This window comes from Battus philenor, unplaced genomic scaffold (assembly GCF_028537555.1).
Source record: "Battus philenor isolate CCGP_79_NKW_IND1 unplaced genomic scaffold, ilBatPhil1.0.hap1 SCAF_19, whole genome shotgun sequence".
NCBI lineage: Eukaryota > Metazoa > Arthropoda > Insecta > Lepidoptera > Papilionidae > Battus > Battus philenor.
In genome coordinates, this window is record NW_027181681.1 from 2,591,863 (window position 1) to 2,614,446 (window position 22,584).

Consider the following 22,584-nt stretch of genomic DNA (forward strand, 5'->3'; position numbering starts at 1 on the left):
ATACATAACTGGATTCCTTACTGAAAATCAGCGATATAGTACGTGTTTAGTTGTACTGCAATAAGTAACAAAGGGTTCCCATTCTTGGTATTATTATAATATATTACCTTCATTAATTTTATACAAAGCCGACATTAAGCAATCTCTTTTCTATCTTACGTAAGACTAATAGATGTTTGAAAAAAGGTTTCTCTAATGATTGTGTCGAAGGTTAGTCTCGGCCGATCGACAGTCCGGCTCAGCCCGCGTACCGTAAACGTCACGAATTATAGTCTCTTGATAGAGTTAGTGTTGATTTTAAAAACTGCCTCACTGTGTGCATTGATTGATAGTTTAACTTCAAGTAATATTATTATTTATTTATTCATATAGTTGTCAGATTAGGATGATTTATAGTTAAAACGTTTTTCATCAGCGAGAGATATCACATAGGATGGAAATTAGAATCGAATTCCTATGTTATAGAAATCGTTGACTTAAAAAAGGTTATAAAAATGATACTAAAACTCTTTGGTAAGGTTAAAGGTAGTTATCAAACAGTAAATGGACTACGCACTAAATTGTAAACACTTACAAGAACCCGAGTGCGGGTAGGCGGCCGTATGTGGTCACAGTATATTCAGCTTCGCTGCATTCCGAGCCATTTGCGATGTCACTACACAATGCTCTGGACGGGATGAGATCTACGATTGGCTTAGAGCTACGATCGTAGTGCTACGCAAATCTGGAGTGCTACGAATTGAATATGATATATTCATGCGATATCGTGTGCATTAAAACTTGACAACGAATTAATCTACTACTGTACCTCCGTTGTAAAAGTGACCATAGGAAAAAATTGGTATCAGTTCGTAGCTGTCTTTTCTCATATCAAATCGAATTTGGAACTCTCTTGGCTTTAAGATAAAGAATGCACATACAGGGGCGTTCAACCTGATTCAAGTTTCTGTAGATTCGGGCTCGTGTGCAATTCTTTTCATGTTCTACGCAAGTGGTTAGGTTAGTGCTACGCAAATCTAGAGTGCTACGAATTGAATATGATATATTCATGCGATATCGTGTGCATTAAAACTTGACAACGAATTAATCTACTACTATACCTCCGTTGTAAAAGTGACCGTAGGAAAAAATTGGTATCAGTTCGTAGCTGTCTTTTCTCAAATCAACACGAATTTGGAACTCTCTTGGCTTTAAGATAAAGAATGCTCGTATGGGGCCGTTCAATCTGATTCAAGTTTCTGTTGAATTGGGTTCATGTGGAATTCTTCTCATGTTCTACGCAAGTGGTTACTTAACAATACTATGTAGATAATAAATAGTGTCCTATTATGAAATGAATAAATAAATTATGAAGGAATGAATGAAAATAAATAAATAATGATCCTAGGTGTCTAGGTATTAGAAAATTTGCGCACAAAACTATTCTTTGAAAGGGAAGACAAATAAGTGTACCTCTAACCATCAAGTTTTAGTAACATATTAACGAAGACCAATTTGTGGGGACTGCTGATTGCGGCCCTGTGTCGAGTACGGCCCTGCGCTGCATCCGACTCTTGCGCAGCTCGTCCGGCTCTGCGCGCCCTCGTGTCTCCAGTCGGCCAAACGACCCAGCGTTAAATGTACGTCGCTTTAGTCACGACTCTAATACTTTTCGATTGTTATTTCTCTTTATTTAATTGTTTAGTTTGACTAATAAAACTTGTATATCATTTGTGGAGATCTTTAGTTACATTCTAAGTAGGAAAAGCAAATAAGGAAACTACCTCCATATGTTGTTAAACGGTTTTATTTAGTTCGACCCGTACGGAATTTATTTGTTTATTTATTTGGGTGAAAATTAGAAATTGAAATTTAAACACCTTCCCGTTGTCAGATTGATCTGAAATTCGGTATACACATTTAATTTAGATGACAATACAATATAATAAAATCAATAACATTATAAATCTAAGATGGCCGATACAAAATGGCGAATTACATATTTTTCCTTAACCCACTCAATGTGGGTATCAAATGATTATGACAAATTTTAAAATTCAAGATGGACGCCGTTCCAATATGGCGGACTTGGTACATATTTTTCCACAACCACCACAATATGGGTTCAAAAAAACCGTTTAACTTAAAAGTTTTTTATATGTATTTATTTTTCCTTTTAAAGCAATTATATTTTAAAATATAACTTGTTAGTGTTACGGTATTTCAGAGATAACTTCTTAGAGAAGTTAAAATTACGCGATCCATAATCTATGATTGCAGACAAACCTTTACGGTATTGGTATGAAGTTTCAACTAACTGTGATAACAGGTAGTGCCACAAATCGTATAGTCAACAATGTGATTTACAAGTCCTGGCTTACCAGTTCTGTTTGTTTAGTAACTGACGGAAACAGAGATACTAGATCTACTATCTACGTCATTATATGTTCAACAGTTATAAAAGATACAAAGAGATCAATAACTTATTTAATTTATGATGATATGAGTAATTCTGATGATTGATTCAGGTGTTGATGTTTTGATGATGACAATTTGCTGTAACAATTTACACATTTAAATGCAGAGTTATTTATTAATTATATTAATGACTAGCCTACAATTTTTTGCTTTTATTTATTTATTTTTTATATGTTCTGTGTTTGGGTTGGGTTAAATTTTTAATTTTTGTTCATCATTCTCACTTGATTCTTTACCATCTCTTTTTTTCTGTTCTCTGTCATATCTTCTTCTCCTTCCTTTCTTACTTCTCATCCCTAGAGTCTTTACTTTTATTGAAGAGCCAATAATGTAAGTATAAGGTATGCATTAATAAGCGCAATAACCTCTTACAGGCTAATTCTACATACACAGAACAGAGATAAAAACCAATAACAGAACAACGCAATTCGTAGCATTAATGTTATTTTAATTAAGAATGCAAAAATTTAAAAGTAGGTAATCTTTTGAAAACCGCTCCACTATTATTTGTCATAATTTTCCAATACTTTATTTAATCCTTTATAGGCGAAGTTTTTGACTTCTGTATTGCCTCACCTTAAGCAATGACGAAACCTAAGATGGTACACGCTTGCCTAGAAGAAACATATTTACTCTTGTTTTAAATACTCCTAAGTTATAACTATCTGGAAGCAAAACGCTTAGTGCTGGTGGAAGGAATTTCGACCGTATACGTATTTCGTGCAAGTGGAACTGGATAGGCCACACGCTGCGAAGGGACCCTGATCACATAGTGAGGCAAGCCCTAGAATGGAATCCTCAAAGAAAGCGAAGACGTGGCCGCCCAAAGCAAACCTGGCGGCGGATGATCACTGAACAAGTGAAGGCAGTTGGAATGACGTGGATCGAAGTAAAACGTGAGCCTCAAGACCGCTTTCCTCATCTTGGGGATATAGGAATAAATGAGTATGAGATGGATTTCGTGAATCCTTACTTCTTGTTGTCCGATAAAAGAAAGGAGATGGGGGAATTATTTGGTATAATTCGGACGCACACTTAAAAATGCAGTGCTATACTACTGCGTAGATAACACTTTTAAAGATTTGATAGTCTTCATATTTGCGAATTTGTGCCCATATCCGTTATTTTCCAGAAGGATATAGAGGTCATATTATATTTAAATTATAGCGAAAAGGCGAGTGAACCTTATTTGATGCGAATTAGGCTGTCGATTATATATCTCACCAGTTTATAGAGAAACAGTGCATCAGTGAGATTTTTTTTATAGAATAGGCTATGTATCCTGAAATAATGCAAAAGTCTTTTGTTAATAGAAAGTTGCTTCCTTTATAATACACTATATGTGACAAGAAATGCTTCTAGAATTTTCGCTGTTTATTTACTGTCGCATTTTATTTATAGAATCGCATTGTGATTATGACAGAGTTCATAGAAACACACATATACTGATTATCTAGTCTTCAAAGGGTACTTGTCAAAATGACAAGTCATACTAACAGAAGCTACGTTTCTTTAAGTCGGACCCTATCTAATATTGTACAAATATTTTTTTAAGCGGAAACAGGAGGTCCGTGGATTAAAAATTACGTTGGGTGATCGTATCAAAGTTACAACGAAGACGCACACACAAAGAGAGACTATACCCGAGTGGGTGTATAGTGTAGTGAATGATATGTAGTGTATGTTATGCAAAGCGAGGACTAATCGACGGATGCAGAATCACAGATGTCGACTTCCTTGTCTTGGAGAACATAGTGCGCAGTGAATGTAAAACGAGAGTACTGATGCTGACACCCATAAATTATTTTAAAGCCATGATGAAAGCTTCTTGACTATCTTCGACGAGCCGACGTCGACATGGTCACGGTTGCGGCAGTAGCTGGCTACAGGCAGCGCATGACTGGTCGTAGTGGCGAACTCTGGTTGAGGAGTACGCCTTGTATTGGGCGTATAAACTGAAAAGATGATGGTCAATAACTAAATCATCGATTAATCACGTCCCCTAGTATAGTACTCACCTTAGTTTATCGATTTCAGTCTTAAAGTATTTAAAATACACAATCAACATTTCATAAAACATTGAAAGTTCGATGACATCCAAATGCAATTAAATTACTTTAAAATTCATTGCAAGCTCGCGTCTTATTAATACAGGCGCTGTAGAGTTGTATTGTCTGGTGTTTTTAATTTATTCAAGCCGCGTGCTTTTACTATTCAATATATATTTATACTGTCTGCTCCATAGATTTCTGTTCAAGGTGCATGACCGCTTATTTTTAATACAAAGAATATCAGAACTATAGTTTTGTTTATATATATATATATATATATATATATGATTCGAAACTCATGTAAACTCAATTAATGTTTTGCAGTTGGCTTGCTTATTTGAAATAAATAAATATTAAAATACAATTATGTACTCATCCATATACGTTACGATTTTTATTAATTTACTTATTATTGAATTTATGTTATTATTCACGAAGAGTTATTTTAAGTGATCCATTGAATGTCATAAGATTATAAGGATAAATGTTTTTAAGTGTCATGAGTTATTAAAAAATAAATATTATTTAATAATTTAACCTTTGTTAACAACTATTCTTTCTGTTGCATTAAACCAAACATGAATATTGCTTTGTTTATTGATGAAAGTATCCAATAAATATTATTGAATACGACAAATAAGAAGGAAGTTTAATATAGATATAATTTACTTTTACAACTTACTAAAATAAATTCTCTTTGGTTTTCACCATCGAGGACTGTTTGACTTAATGTTTATTTCGAAAACTGGCTCTACTGATGAATCAGGTTTACACGCCCAACTGTGAGTGTCGCGGCGAACCTCGAGATATACACTTGATTGCAAATTAAAAAAGCGTATTTAAAAAAAACATAGAGACACTGTGAGTCCTTAGTAGTTTTTTTAGTTCGTATATATTTAGGGTTTACGATATCTTGGACAATTTAATGTTATATTGATTGATTGAATAAGTTTCTGGACTTTTTTTAATTCCTATCATTGCAAAATTTGTTTCGTTTTGATTTTATTTTAAATTTATTTGTTAAAATATTATTTGCATTGTGTACATTGATTTGAAATTATAATTAACTTCATGTTTTTACTAAAATCAAAATTATATTTTCGTGTTATTCTATGTTTTATGTTACATTTAAGTTTGTTTTTAATATTTTTGTCAGTTGCGGATGTGTAAATAAATTTGGCAATATAAATCATTTTAGATTTATGTGTAACGTAATATAAATTGTCTCAGAATATTTCAGTTCAACAAAATTCTAGATTGAACTGAGTCCAGGAGGATAGTTTTAATAGAGCAACCTCGGTGTAACAAAACGCAGAAAATTCCACTTCGCTGTTACGGCCAGTAATTAAACTGAACGTCGAAGTATATTGCAGCACGCCAGATGCTAGCAGCACCAGATGGTTACTTCCAGTTCGCGCAGTTCAAAAGAATTAATGATTCACACATTGTTTGTTCGAGTTACTTCGCTAGGTATTCGAAAAATAAAATTAAATTTAGAAAAAAGAAAAATGTCGTTCTTGCCAGTTTAAAAGTTTTTCATTTTTATTACATTAAATTAGAAAAGAGGATGTATATTTGGTATGTGAAATGAGAAGTTGAAGTGGCACTATCCCTTTTCTTGATAATGTATCTGTAGAGATACATCAGAATTTAAAAAAAATAGTGGCATCAATTTTGAACGCAAAGTAATCATTTGTATGTGAATGTTTAGGTAATTTCTTAATTTTCGAACGCTTGTTTAGTTTTTTCTGTTGGCATCCTTGGGTCTTAAAAGACAAGTGGTGTAAATATTAATGTAATATTTAAAAAAAAACTGCCAAGTAAAGGGCTAGGCAGCCAACCACAGGTCTGTGGGGGTCTTAATACGTTTATAGCGTTAGGAGGTCTGAAAGACCCTTCGATTTTTTGTTTTATGCGACGACAAAAATAGTGTCACACTCTGGAGCAGAAGCCATGTTTTAAGTTTCTTTTGTAAGATTGAAATTGATTCAATGGCATAATAAAGTAATATAACTGACTTATTGTGTCTCATACGCAGTACAGGAGAATTTAATTACAACAAAGTAATTACTAAACTAAATTAATATTTCTTTGAAAATGTTGACGCAGCGAACATAATAACACACAGGATTACGGACCCGCAAGCGCAGCGTACGAAGTTCGCCCACGAAGACATATGACCTTGTAAATAATGTCCCAAGACACTGGATGCACGTCGCTTCTAGCCTATCCTATTACAAATCTATTTAGGAGACTTATACACAGCAGTGTATGTCCTTTAAGTGAAATGATGAAGACGATCTGTGCTATATACCTCGTCGCTATACATATATATATAAAAGCCATCTTGCGTAAGCCCTATTATTGGACAAACGTTGGGTTACATTCTACAATCTCACGAACGTGTAGTTTTTATAAAATAATATTCTAACAATTGCCTGCCATCAATATTTATAGTGACTCTTATAGAGTCTTTAGAAACCAACTTAATATTTCAATGTATCGATAACGGATTTTTAAATATTAATTCAGTATTTTTAAACACATAGCTTTGAAGAAGATTGCGTGTCAGAGGAAACATTTTCAAATTAAGAACTCTTTTGGTGTCTAAAGTCGTAAGCCACATGTTTTCTCTTACGAGCGTTCACTTTTCGCTTCAATTTTTTTTAACGGATTTATTTAGTTCGACCCGTACGGAATTTGTTTATTTTAGTTAAAATTAGAAATTGAAATTTAAGCACCTTCCTGTTGTCAGATTGATCTGAAATTTGGTACACATATTTAATTTAGATGACAATACAATATAATAAAATCAATAACATTATAAATCTAAGATGGCCGCCGATACAAAATGGCGGATTACATATTTTTCCTTAACCCCCTCAATATGGGTATCAAATGAAAGGTCAAAATTTAAAATTCAAGATGGACGCCGTTCTAACATGGCGGACTAGGTACATATTTTTCCACAACCACCACAATATGGGTATCAAAAAACCGTTTAACTTAAAGTTTTTTTAAATGTATTTATATTTGATGTGATCTCATCTTTCTTTCTACAATTTTGTATATAGCAAATTAATAAATTTGATGAAGAAATAATTTTAATTTTCCTCATTATCTTGGTATCTCGCTATAGTCTCGTGAAATAATGTCAATTAATTTTAAATCATCATTGTTAAATTAAATGGTAAAGAAGGGTCTAAAAAAATATAAAATGAAAAACCAAATAATTCACTTACACCTTGTTTTACGCTAATTATTCATAAAATAAAATTGTTCTATTTAAAAAAAGCATCGTAATAGGAAAAAGTGTTTTAAAATATGTATTAAAACAATAAAATAAATTATTGGATACTGTATGTCTCTATAGATTTTGAATTGCTAGAAATTATTAGCTTATCGCAACGCAATAAAAAAATTATAATAATGTAGCATGTTTAAACTCATTCATACAGGTGATCGGAAATAGTTGCAAAAGCTTTTTACGGAGAAATGAGCTTCATATTCTCCCTTATCAACCTGTATAGAGATAATATACGAAATTCTGTTAATATTTTTAATACCGTGTATTTTTTAAACTTAATAAATAACGTATGACGTCATAGCTTCGTTACAAAAGTACGATTTATTTTGCTCACATAATGTTTCATTTAACACCCCATCTCTCTTGCATGTTACAGTATTTCCTGCATTCTGCACACTGCACTCTGCAAACTGCACGTGACTGGAATTTTGGAAGCTGTCGTCATAGAAATAACACTATTTCTACTTAAAATGACTTCGTTCGCTCCACAAGCAACTTTACGCTAACATAAGCTTCGCTTGAGTAAGCTTTCAATGTTCTCTCTCAATTTTTGTTACACGTTCAAAAGCAAGGATCATTTTATTACCAATAATTCATTTGTTTTATTTATATTTATATTACACGACGATAAATATTGCACATCGGCCTTTGGAAAGAGACAATTTCGGCTGATATAAATGATGTCTGTATAATATAAAATGTATTCAATCTAAACCATATCAACGATCTATACGATTGAATAAGAACGAGTTTTCCAATAGAAACTTTGTTTTTTTTTTTGTTAACTTAATTTATTAAAAGTAACAGGTTATGATAATAAAAAAATGTGTGTTCTGAATCTATTTTGGCATTATGTTGTGAATAACACATATATTATTAGTGTATATAATATTGTTAGTTTCTTCAAAAATAAAATATCGAATTAATGGCCTCGTCAACTACGAATAAAGATGTCGATTTATTTCTAAAGACTTTTAATAACATGTCACGTCAATTCTTTGTTCAAATGAGCGTTGCAAGAGTTTTCCAACAAAAACACCGTTTCCTGTATCAAAATAAAACAAGTATTTTCAAGAAAATTATAGAACCCTTTCATTTACTAAAAACCACTGTTTTTGTATTAAAGAAAATATAATTGGACTTTCAAAACTATTTTGGGAATAACTTCTATATGTTATTTACTTATATAATACCTTTTGTTTCAATTTGGCTAAGAGTGATCATCAGCTTGAGTGTGAAACGGGCTACTATATCATCTTAAGTGAGATGATTTAAAACTGGTTAGATATGGAGAGTAGGTAGGTCAGTGAAGATGAATGTAAATGCAGGCAAAAGGGAGTTCTTTAACCCTTTCACGACCACGGGGACGCCGGTGTCCCAAGCAAAAATCATGGATTAATTAAATATTTACGTAACCATTGTAAATTATTTTTTTGTTTTAATATTTCGGAAAGTACCTTTTTATTATTTTTTACTAGCAATATAGGATAACTAACACCGTTTGTTGTTTATCGTCATCGGAACGTTAGAGTTCTTTTGGCGCGAATGATCTGCTGTTTGGAATAAATAATTGATATTGTAAAAGTACTTTTCAAGTTTTTACAGTGTCAAATTATCATTACCTGGTAAGTAAATTGTTATCCTAAATATTCAGTAGTAATGTATTTATGTTGTTTTCTGTGATAAATCGTTATAAAGATTATGGGACACGGATGTCCCTGTCGGCGTAAAGGGATACTTTTTATACGGAATTTCTTAACTTTTGGCCTGGTGATATACCAAAATGCTATCATTTTCTTATTCACATTTTTCTCAGAATATGTTTCGTAAGGGACGTGGAGTTTTTGAACTTCGAAAAAGTAAAATTCTTCAAATTTTTGTGGGCGACAATAGCGATAAGGAAGATGACTTAGTGCTTGATGACGAAGACCAAAGACTTCTAGTACAGGATGATGACCAAAGGGTATTTGATGTCGATGTTGAAGAGACGACGACTCTTCAACGGCAAGAATCACCTGAACCTTCAACGTCTCAAAAAAACAATCCATCTAATCACTAACCAATCATCTAACAACAGGAATTGTTTCGCCGAGTACCACAAATAACTTGCCCTATTATATTTATATTATTCATAAACAAGTAAAAAAAAGTACACTAAGTAACAAATGTACATTATTTACAACAAAACAGACTTACCAACAAGTAAACCAAAATTTTGAGTTTAAGTAGAAAGTAATCCTTAGCGACCATAGGGACATATTTGTCCCATAAATTTCCAAAAAAACTGTAAAACTTTTTTGAATTTTTAGTATAAATTATGTTTTTAGGATGCCTATTAATTCATTACATCTAGCTAAATTAATTAAATAAGGTACCGTAACCTTATGGTCCTGAAAGGGTTAAATCTGCTTCCTGGGTCGTCAGCCCCAACCACCGCAATCGTCTATAGCAGGGGTGAGCAACCTTTTTTGGTCGGAGGGCCGCAGTTTCAAAAACAGTGAGCCATGAAAAAAAGTATATATTCAAGGTTCAAAACATGTTCTAAACGTAATTTATGTTCGTAATCAAGCGATTTACAACTAATTAGACACTTTTATTATTTTTAAAGCCTTGATTCTAGCATTTTTTAAAAAATAATACAAAAATTAATTAAAAATTACTGCGGGCCGCGGGTTGCTCATCCCTGGTCTATAGATTGCTGAGAATTTACATCTCTATGTTCAGAATAAAAATATTAATATTTTCATCATCATCATGTCATTCGATAGAAGCTCAATGTAAGGCATACGCCTCCCATAAAAGATGGCCATAATCATCCTTCACCGACTTCCTGCGTCCTTTGAAAATGTCGTCAGTTCATTTAGTTGGCGGTCTACCCACACCATGTCTATTGACCGTCACCATTAGAAAACCCTTCGGCCCCAATTGAAGTAAATATTAATTACACATACTAGTTTAATTAAACTCTCGTATGGTGGTTAAAAGATAACAAAGAACACTTGTTAATAATTAATGTTAAGCCTTTGTCAGGCTCTATTGATTAGTCGTTTGTTTGAAGTATAATGAAATAAAAAACAATGTTCTGTTTTTAATAACGCACAACCTACTTATTCGCCTCTTCAGTTTGAAACGTAGAAATGTATGTTATTGTGTAGTTTGTTTTATTTGTATTATTTCTATTTGGTTTAGATTTTAAAAACAAGCAACCATCACAATAATTGTATGAGGATTATTTCATATTAATTTAAAGATGATATGGGCCATAATCTATCACAAGGGCTCAATACGATACATGTTTAATATTTTTTAATTCTAAATAAATATGATTTCCGGTTTCTTCATGATAAGAGTTTCAGTGTAAAAGGTTTTGTAATTTATAATGGAGCTTGAATATGTATTGGTTCACTATGTTAATGATATTCGTGATCACAAATGTGCAGTAAAAAACCCCAATTGTTCTCGTTTTAGCGATTCTTACAGATCAATACGCGTTCAATAATAAAGAATCTATTTATTATTAACTCATTTTCGTAGTTTTGTTAAAACGCCTATGCCCTTTATTAATAATATAAATGTCTATATATATATACATATATATATATATATATATAGATATATATACATATATATATATATATATATATATATATATATATTTAAGAATGGTATTTTGATCTGTATTATCGCGCTACGAAGGCAGGAGACGGTGATTCAATAATAGCTTCTTCTAGAATATAAAAAACACATTAATTAATTAAAGCAGACTAATTTGTATTAAGTCAGACCACGGAGGACCTGGCTAAATAATGCTCGATGATCTCTATAAAACCTCCGAACAAGTAAGCTTTAATGGATGTGACGAAAGTGATGTCTAATCTTAACCAAGTAGCTGTCGGATGTGCTACGTTAGAAATCGTAAACGATGATATACCTGGAACAAACTCCCCAGTTTCGTAAATCCAACTTCAAGAAAGAGATCACTTGCCGAATCCAACCAGGATGCAGTGTTCGGAAAACTTCGAAACCTCTTCTCGTCAAAAGTACCGTAACGTTGAAGACGAAGGTCTTTGTCCAATATGTGTTGCCGGTGATGACATACGGATCCGAGACGTGGTCACTTATATCAGGCTTCATGAGAAAGCTCAAGGTTACTAGAAAGCAGTGGAGAGGGTTATGCACGGAGTTTCGCTGCGAGATCGAATCAGAAATGAACAGATCTCCGGAAAAGCTAAAACCATTGACGTGGCTCAAAGAATTCCTCGTCGGAAGTTGCAGGTTTCGAATGGCAAATACAATCCACAAGACGCAGCGGCAGTAAAGGTGATTGTGAAGATTTTTGAGGGAGGCCTATCCCTTGCAGTGGGCGTCCAGAAGTCGAAAAAGATGAAGAAGAAAACAATCAAGATATTTGTGAAATTTATAATGAAATATATTTCATCAGATATATAATTATTCAAGAAACCGCAAATCTCCGTAACAGTGTTTACTTGTCACGCGGTACGTTGAGGTTGTACTGTCAAGTACTGTTTCATAACTAAAGCTACTGATTGACTATAATTTAACCGCTGTCAGTTCTGGGAGAACACCGATACTATTAATACGTTGATTATTTTTTTAAATCTGTGACTCTTAGATCATCTCTTTTCGTATTGTTATTATATATGTGATAAATTACATATTTAAAATTACAATTATATCCATTGCTTAAAAAAATAATATAGATTAGGTATAGTCCGAAAAGTGATTTTATATTGCAACAACTTTCGACAGTTGTGCAGCGTGTGACAGCATTGAAAATGTAGAAAAAAAGAAAATTAAAACGCCTGTAATATTATAACTATATAAGATTTTTTTATGTTACTATTATATACATACGCCTAAAATAAGTTTATGCAGGTTATATTATTTACTTGAGTATAAAATGCTGTGAGATTTTTGTGTTATATAGAAAAAGAAAGAGAGCTTTTTTAAAATTGTAACCAGTTTTATACCGATAACTATTGGTATGCTAAAATCGGATTAATCTCTGAAAGCTTCAGTGACTGACGATTACAACTTACGTCATTACGTAAACGAGCTTTAAGCTTATGTGATCGAGTTTCAGGTATTATATAAAGTTACTTTAACGAGTTATGTAATAATTTAGATACAAGAAAACTAAGTTAAGACCCTGATTAGAGTGTCTTGTAGAAATTATGGAAGAATCTCGTGTGGCGACTATAAGTCGGAAGGCACGGAGAGGGTAGAACCTGACGAGGTAGATCGACCACATAATTAAGGTTGTGGGAAATTGGACGAGCAACGCGAGACCGATCATCGTGGTGAAACGATGATGTAGTGGTTCGTATGACTTGTGGTAAATATGGAACTGTTTTATCATATTTTCTCTAAAAAGAAACTAGATGGCGCTGGTATACCTCATAGACGGTACTGATTTGCCGACGTTTTGTTGTCTTTAAAACTACATGTGTCCGTGTTATACGTGATCCTAATAATAAATAAGTATTTTAGACAAAAATGAATTTTTGTGTTCCTTGAAGAGCAGCCTACCGTCGTCCGCATCTTGCAATAGACATATAATGGTTGATTAGATGATGATTATGACGACAGAAATTATATTGTGAGCAATCATAATTCACAGAATCACGTCCGGAATTAAATTGATTCTCATATGAATATATTAAATTTAATGACAGACCGTTAATGGTGATTTGCTGAATATTCAAAAGCGATCCATACGATTTTCATTAATTCCTTCCGGTCGATTTAAAATATATTAACATTGTCGGAACTATTATATACAGAAATATCTACATGATTATTGACTGTATGCGTTAAAAGTTTTAAAACTTTTACACTAATTTCTAATCAATGCTTATGAAATGATTGCTCTGGTATTTGTAACATTATTTTTTTTTTCTATAGCAATGTGACAGGCAATGTGCATGCAATACGTTGTTGATATAACAAAAAGTCGAACTAAACGGTTTGACAGCCCGTTTTTGGAGACAGTCGCCAAGATTTGGAACGACCTGCCTGGATATATTATTCCCAATAAGTTGAACTCTGGAGCCTTTAAGAGTAGAGTGAACTGGTTTCTTTTGGATGGGCGAGTACCACCTTCGTCTTCATGTACACTTTCCATCAGGTGAGATGGAAGACAAAAGCCTATTCCATTACAACTATATATAAAATTATAAAATATAATAAGCGACTTTGAAAATGCTTTTTCTTCCTAGATACATTCCAAAGATACTTATAGGAGAATATATCATAATCACCTCTTTTGGCAGGCGAATAGGCGATCTTTATGTGGTGTTATGGTTATTTTCAGAGCATTAGTTTAAGAATTTAAAAAAGCATGATTACATGACTAATATTATTTCGGTGGTTATAGATCTTACTCTAAAACACAGTTTTAGAAAATCATCATGGATTTAGCTTGAGTAATTTGTTCACTCCGTCGTTTATTGTACTGCTAGTTTATTGTAAGTTATATTCCTAGATATAAAAACATTAATTATTTCTCAACAAACAGTTGTAAAAATAATTTATTCGCTTGGCAGGCGGGTTGGCGATCGCAGTGTGGTATTATATAGTGTAGTATGCAGAAGACGCTGCGGCCAATCTTCTGGAAACTTGTTTCCTAGCAGTAGCGATCACATATATTTGATGCACAAAGTGTGAATTATATAAGATTGTATCCCGGATATCGAACATGCAACTCAGTCTCTTTGGCTTTCACTCCTGAGATTGCGTAGACTATACATTAATTCACAGCAAATGAGCTATCCATTCACCCCATTCAAGTTTTTATACCTGTCTTTATATTACTAGAATATTTTAAACAGAATAACTTAAGTAATCACCATACTAGTGACGTCACAAAATTACGACTTAACTAAATGAAAAAATTAATCAAGGGAGAATCTTGATTCTTGAGCTAAATGCTAGCCAAGTTAATCAATTTCGATTACCTTCTGAATAATTGCAGTTGCATTACCTTCTGAATAATTGCAGTTGCAACGTACGAACTATATTCCTTAGTATCAGTAATGCCATAAACCAGCGTGTGTTACAAGAAATGACTTACTATTCTGAAATGGTTTCTCACTTTGGGCTTTACAATTTACAAAAACAAATTTTTCATGGGTCTTGATGTAACATATATATTATAAAGTTACACAACATATCTTAGACTCAATTTTCTTAGTTTTAAATTTTAAATTAAAATATATATTTTTAAGGGATCTTATTATAGCATCCAAGAATTTTTAGTTGATCGAAGCGTGGAATTTGGTTTGTTGAAATTGTTAAATTTTTTTTCAACAGATCAGCCTTCCGAGCCTTTGGCAGTTTACTACTTATATAGTTTAAATAACCGAAGACTAAAAATTACATTTAAATGATTAATTTTAATTAAAAAAAAATATTTTTTTTTATTTCTCCATGAGATCATATCGTGGGGATCCATTGCCCAGTGAATTCGTAAGTTGAAATGGAAATGAGTCTACCAAATACCGCGCAGAAAAGATAGCCGCTATGGGTTTAAAGGTCTGCAATGGAGACCAAGGAATGGTAAAGGTAGGTTAGGTAAAGGTAGGTAGGTAGGTACCCATAAGGTAGACAGACGACCTTGTAAAGGTAGCTGGAAGACCCTGGATGCAGGTTAATTCTAATCGGTTCTACTGGAAATATATATGGAAGACTTATGTTCTGTAGTGGAATTTCGACAGCTGAAATTATCATTATGATGGATTTATCGGTAAATTTAATTTCTATGTAAAGAGGTTTTATATATTGTTTAATAAATTGTTAGAATATATGTTTAAATAAAATCAAATACATTACGGTATTTACATTTGTACGGAAATGAAACTGCGGAATTCAACCAGTAAATAAATCTTTAGCGCAAACACATAAATACATGGTAAATGTGTAATGGGGTTAAAGAGGATAATCCGTTTGAATTGTGCAATTGTTTTCCCGTTTGGACAAAGCAGCGGGTATTATACAGTAGTGTCTACACTGTTTTAAAAAGTATCACATTACGTTTAGTTTAGCGAACTTGATACCGAAGTTCTTATATGTAAGTAATCTTAACCTTTTTGCAGATGAAAAAAAGTAGTTGCCAAATATAATTAACATTAAAAAAAAGTGAGATATATGAAGGGGACACCCGGATTCGAACCGGGGACCTATCGATCTGCAGTCGATTGCTCTGCCACTGAGCTATATCCCCTATGAAAATATATTTGAATATTTATTATCAAATCCGTATCGTATTCCCATAACGGTATACAAAATAGAGGGCATTGACCTGCCAAAATGAATATCTAATGGAAGCTTTTTAATTTTCGACAAGAAAATTGTCAAATATCTAAAAATAAATTTAATTTAACATGAGTGAAACGTGTACCCATACGGGATTATTTCATTGCTCAAGGAACTTTTCAGAGGAATGATCTCCCGAATTCTATTCTCTGTCGTGATCTTATCAGGAATGAAGAGATTCATAGACCTATGAAAGTAACCAAAACAGTCCAGAAAACTGGCAATTTAAAGTTACAAGGTGTAGGCCATATAGCGTATAGAAAAAATAATCGATAGGTTTCAGAGTGGAGACCGCGAACCGGCAAGCTGTGTCAAAAGACCTCCTGGAGCGTGGATAGATCCCCATGTTATTGTGAGGATCTATATTCCACAGATATTATACTGAAGTTTTTTCATGTTTAAGTAAATACTTTAACATGCATTGGTAAATACCAAGTCTCCTTTTTTAGCAAGTTTGTTTATCAAGTCCATTTTAACGACGCTCTATCAATGTAAAGGTTTTTTAAAAAAACTTTTCGTGTGACCATTTCCTCATCCCTACTCCACTTTGCCATCAGGTGGTACGCCAGTATTTATGCGGTGGTTACCGTATTCGTCACATCGATGAATCTTGCGATCAAATCTTGGGTTCGGTCCGGGTGTAATGCATGCATGCATTCGTGTGACATGATATTGCTACCACCACGTGATGGATACTGTTATATAGTGCGAGGGCTTCTGCCTTGCTCTATAGCTCCTGAGCCTCGTGGGTGGTTTTGACCTTGGCTAATGAGAACTTGTTTCTCGACTAATTTTGATACATTAGTCAAGTTGATACTTGGTACAGATGGTTTCTCTATTTTAGGATATTCTCTCCTACTCAGAGAGTGCACCACCTCCTTCCACGAATATATTCCCTAGGCGACCATGGCAAGATCGTCTGAAGGCGCTAGGTGTAAGCCGTTTCTATTATAAATCTATCCTAAGTTTGCATGTAGGTAATAGAGAACCTTTCGGTCCCAGCGGCCATCAGTTGCACGAGCGATGTCAAGCCCAATGCCACTGCAAATGAGCAATTCTTCGAGCTACTTCGTATACTCTATATATTTACATTCAAATCGTAGTCAGTCGTATTAGGCCTTTTTTAAAACATTCCGGATGAGGTTGCGCGTCACATGTTTCCGTTGCTCCACAAAATGGGACACTGTATGAAATATTCATATGACTCATGCCAATACAGGTGTGTCTAGATGTCCGTGAATATTGTTGCAAGAGTCGTGACATGTAATATCAATTTATATATCCTACATCATTTTATTTTTACCAGCGGTCCGTCTTTCTTTGAAAAGTCTGTAAAATCTCTTTTTATTCTTTCATTACATTAATAGTAAGCCACAATTGTATTAAATTAAAATTTATGTTTATTCAGATATTGTGCTCGTGAAATTAATATTTTCAAAAACGAACGATTTAAAATGAAGTCGCATTAAATAGAAGCCTATGTACGCACACTCAAGGCATAGGCCTGCCCACGCCGCGTTTATGAAATAGAAGAGTCATAGATATTGTTACTTACAGAATTACCTTACCTTACTTTCAGACAAATTTGGGAACTTTTAAAATAAATCATAGCGAATAAAAATATCTTTTTAATCTTAAAACATTTCTGTGAACAATTCGTCAATGATTAACGAATAATCATAAATATTAAAGTTAAAATTCTTTTATTCAACACAGGAACTTTTAACATAACTTTTCTTGATCATCAATAATTTATTTATTTATTTTTTCGGTTTTAATTTTGATTCTACTCTGCTTCGCAAGGTGTTATAGTTGTGGAGAAAAAGCATGAAGAGACTTCAAAACAACACATCTTTTAATAAAGTTTAACTTTATAGATTTTTACATATACACTCTATCAGATTTTCCCTAAATGAAATCAAAATAATCAGGCGACATCACTGTCAACGATTCTGGTCAAATAAATATTCGTTCATTTAATAATAAGATTTTTCTGTCAATTTACTTCTAATCCTCTGTAAATGTAGTTTTATAATGTCTTGTGAAATTTAATAAAAATATCTGATTGGCATAAAAATCAATTAGAGACTTTTTGCAGTCGAAACTTTGGTGCAGTCAGTTTTTCACGGGCTTGTAAATACACTATGTATGTTCTCGGTTTTTTTAAAGTTATATAATAAACAAGAAGTTAGTGTTATCTTGACGAATAGTAAAACCTTGGTTTTATATCTATGATGTGCAGTGTGAAATTAAAAACTCTTTTTTACTTACTTACTTTGTTTATTATTTCTGAAATCATTAATTTTTGTGTGAAAAGCATCATACAATAATTGAAAGCAAATATGCAAAACGTTTACACTTGTGAGCAATCATCCTGTATATTTATGAATTATTTAACAAATATAACATACTTTATGAGTTTATATGAAAGTTAAATGTCCGTCTAAATTTGTCGTTTGTGTCGCGGACTTTAAAACTTTTTCGCCTACACAAAAACGGTACAAAGGTATAACTGCGTAGAGACATTCTTTATAAGTGTCCTGGAAATGTTTATAGTAAACATAAAAAAAGCTTTTAAAAATATTAGTGCTTATATAACACGTATATTTACGTATTCCAAAATAATTTAACACAGCAAAAAGCGGTGTAGCAAGTTAGTATCAAAGCGCTTGGCAGAGCGGTACCTTCTATCATAAAATGCAAATCGCTTCAAATTTACATGCAGTATACCCGTGCTCGCTCACAACGATGGCTTATGAAATTAGCTAAACCAGTGACTTTAACATTTTTAATTGACCTCTTATACATTATCTTTATTCATCATCCTTATCATCATTCCAGCCGTAAGAAGTAGGGTAGTAGTAAGAACTGGTGGGTGTAAGTCTCCCCTAATATTTCCAATAGAACCAGATGGAAGCTGATGAATGTTGGATGTAACGTCTCCCGACAGCTTTAACAAGACCTTCTATCCTGGGCAAAATGAAAGCTACACTGCGTATGCTGATCAGTGGTCTCTACTTCAGAAACTTAAGACCCGATGGAGGGCTTAGAGTGGCTTGTGAAGTGGAAATGGGTAGAAGTATTTTTTTTCTATAAGGCACCTTCTGTGGGGAACCCTCGTATCCCCCTATCTATTGTGGGTCAATGACCTTTTCATTTTATATTTTTTCGCGCTCTTCTATTGTTCGTCCTATGATCTTTCATTCCTTGTTTTTCTTTCTTTCTTTCTTTCCCTTTCATTTCCATTTTTCCTTTTATTCAATACCAGTCTTTCTTCTTCTCATACCTTAACTATTACAATTTCTTTGTTTCTATTCTATATCACATTTTTTATCTATTCTAGGTATACACTTTTAAATGTACTATTTTATGTACTTATCTATTTACTTGCCTATTTTGACAGTTTTATTTCCAATTTTTTAATTTTAGATCAACTGTTGTTTCTTTTTATCATGTTTTCCGTAATCGTTCTGCAAATTTTCAGGAACGCTAGTCTTGTTTCTTGTCTTTGATTAACGAGGCCATAGAGTCCTTGCTAACCTTACTGCCTAAGCGGCATTCGAAGCCGACACGGAATCCTCGGAATACGGGACAGTGGGATACCAGGTGGAACACGGTCTGTTCCACGCCCAGTTCACAAAAGCCTCCGTGCCCCGTGAAGAGCTGGACCAAAACCACGTCCATCTCAGGTAGATGTATTGCTTGAGGAAACATCGCTTCCTTTTCGGAGGAGGTGGAGAGCCACCAAACTTTCTTACGGGTCTTTTCAGGGTGATGGGTGATGTAATTAAGCGTAACAAAACCATGGTACAAGAAAAATGGAAGGCTGCGTGAATGTAATGTGGATGAATGCTGTAAGAATGATAGAGTATATGAAGTATGAGAGATATGATGAGGAGAGAGAAAAAAGAGGGAAATTGTAAAGGATGGGAGAGACGGTTAAAATAGGATGGTAAATATCCCTGTCCCAAAAACAAACTTGAGAAAAAAGTATAAAAAAAACTAGAGGCCCTTGTGGACATCAGTTCTTTCAAACTTTTTAATTTTTTTACTCTGCGATTCGCCTCTCATTCATTATATTTATTAATTAACAATTTTAAACCATTGATTATTTCAAAACATTGATTTATATGGGTAAAGAATGTTTTATATATCGAGGCATATGTTTAAGAGGTGGATTAATATTTAGAAGCATTGGTGTTATCTGTAGACATTAATGATAGAGAACTGATGCCGGAAATTTGGGCAGACGGATTGTGATAGGTTTTTTTTAAAAATGGTATGAGAGGTTGAAAGGTTGTACCTCTACCGCGTAGCTATCACTGCTGTACAAGGTACCCTGTGTAAATTTTGATGCTGTTTTTGACAATATGTATAAGAACGATGCCATGACGCAGTTATATTATATAAGTCAGACTGGTAGACGACTGCAGTTTGACAATATGTATAAGAACGATGCTATGACCCAGTTATATTATATAAGTCAGTTTGGTAGTGCAGCCGCTTTTTCTATTTCCCCAGCGACACTCATGTGTGTCTGTCCCTTAAAAAAAAGATTCATACATCTGTTTATTTTCAAAACGAAACGCGTTCTGCAGTACTATTTTAATTTTTTTATTGTTTATAGGCAAAGTATTTGAACTCTTTCTCGCCTGATGTTAAGCGATGACAAGGTACATGCTTGCCTAAATATAATCTTGTTAAAGATCCACAAGTTATAGCAACCGTAAAGTATTAAAAAAATATTTAATAAAAATTATATTACTAAACATCGAAAATCTAACGTCATAACTTCACTGTAAAGTTACAGTTAACGTGTTTTATAGATTGACTTCTGATATCAATTGTAATAAATTATATAATTGTCTTAAATGATAATTCAATAAGTACCAGCAATAACATTCTCTCTTTCTTTTCAGCTTATGGACGCCCCCTGCCCTGTCCATTACTCTCTGGGTGACATTGAGCCTTCTTATCAAGTCTGTCGTTAGTGACCACGTCTCGGATCCGTATTTCATCATCGGCAACACACATTTGTCAAAGACAGAGAATAAACAAATCAATAATATTTGTAGCGATTTGCAACGAAATAGATATTATTGTCAATATTATTATGTTTAAAATCTTCGAGTTTAAGATTGCATTAATTAGATGAATAATCTGTATTTTTATTCATATAAATAATATTGTATAATTCATGGATATAAAAAATTAAATATTTATTTAGTCATCTGTTTTAGACAATGTACGGTGATCATTGTACGTAGTTAGAAAAATTCCAATAGAACACAATTTGATAGAAAATAGAATAAAATTTAGCTCTACTTTTGTTGCATTCTTATACTTTAAAACAATCAAAAAATCAAAAATCTAATATACGTCTTACATCATAGCATTTTGTCTCGCAGATTATTATGAGTACAGTAAAGCCGGAATTTATTCTATATTTATTTAATAGAAACAATAGTGACAAACATTATATAGTGATAATTTTTAATAAGGTGTTTGGAAATAGCTGTTAAGACTAATGATTTTCGTTGATATTTACTTATTTATTTATTTTGGTACACCAGCAGTAAGTTTGAAGTACATTCAGAGTATTAGTAATGGTTCTTTTATATGATCTTTTATTTATATTTCAGCTATCAATCATCCTGTGTATATAATATATACAACATCGATCACACATGGCTTTCAATTTCTGCACCATCGAAGAAGGAATAAATATTTAAGAGTGGTAACCATATACAGGTATTATTTTTAAAAAAATCAGAAAATTGTAAATCTTCATGACACTGTGCTTCGATCACTCAATACTTCAAGCTATATTTATATTATTCGAACTTTTTTATCGTAACTGAAATTTGAGTCGAAATTTTCACCGGTATTATATACAGAGATTTTTATAAACATTTTTCAGTTTTTTAAAAGACAACCCGTAGATTGCGGCTACGCTGTTTCAGTTGACAAAGGGTGACAGGAACGAGTTTTAATTATTTTTCGGCGCAGACACAATTTATACAGAAATTGCAAAAAAGATACCAGATTTACGGCCTCAGGGATATCTCTTAGCAATTATTTATTCATACATATATTACTATTGAGCAATTGTCCATCGGTATTGGACAAGGAATTGATACCGTAGGTCACTAAATACATAGGATTGTCATAGATTACAAAGCAATTTCAAGAGAATGGGCAGCAGCATGCTCTGAGTACTATAATACTTCACTGGGATCGCCAACCCATCTGTAATATTAAAAAAATAATATGTGATAATTAATGTAAAAACCGTGATGACCGGAGGAAGAAGAAGCGAGAAAGAAGATCAGCAAGCGAAGAATGACAGATCATATGAAGCGTAAAAGGAATGAATAAAAATTATGTGGAGGATAAAAGTGAATGTAGAGTAAAAATTGAAATACTAATATTACC

General features: G+C 33.1%; 1 non-coding gene across 1 annotated transcript; it reads right to left on the reverse strand.

The window, feature by feature from the left end:
• Positions 1-15,985: 15,985 nt before the first annotated feature.
• On the reverse strand, positions 15,986-16,057 carry TRNAC-GCA (transfer RNA cysteine (anticodon GCA)). The gene has a single exon. It is a non-coding gene; the product is annotated as a tRNA-Cys (tRNA).
• Between the last annotated feature and the right edge of the window lie 6,527 nt (positions 16,058-22,584).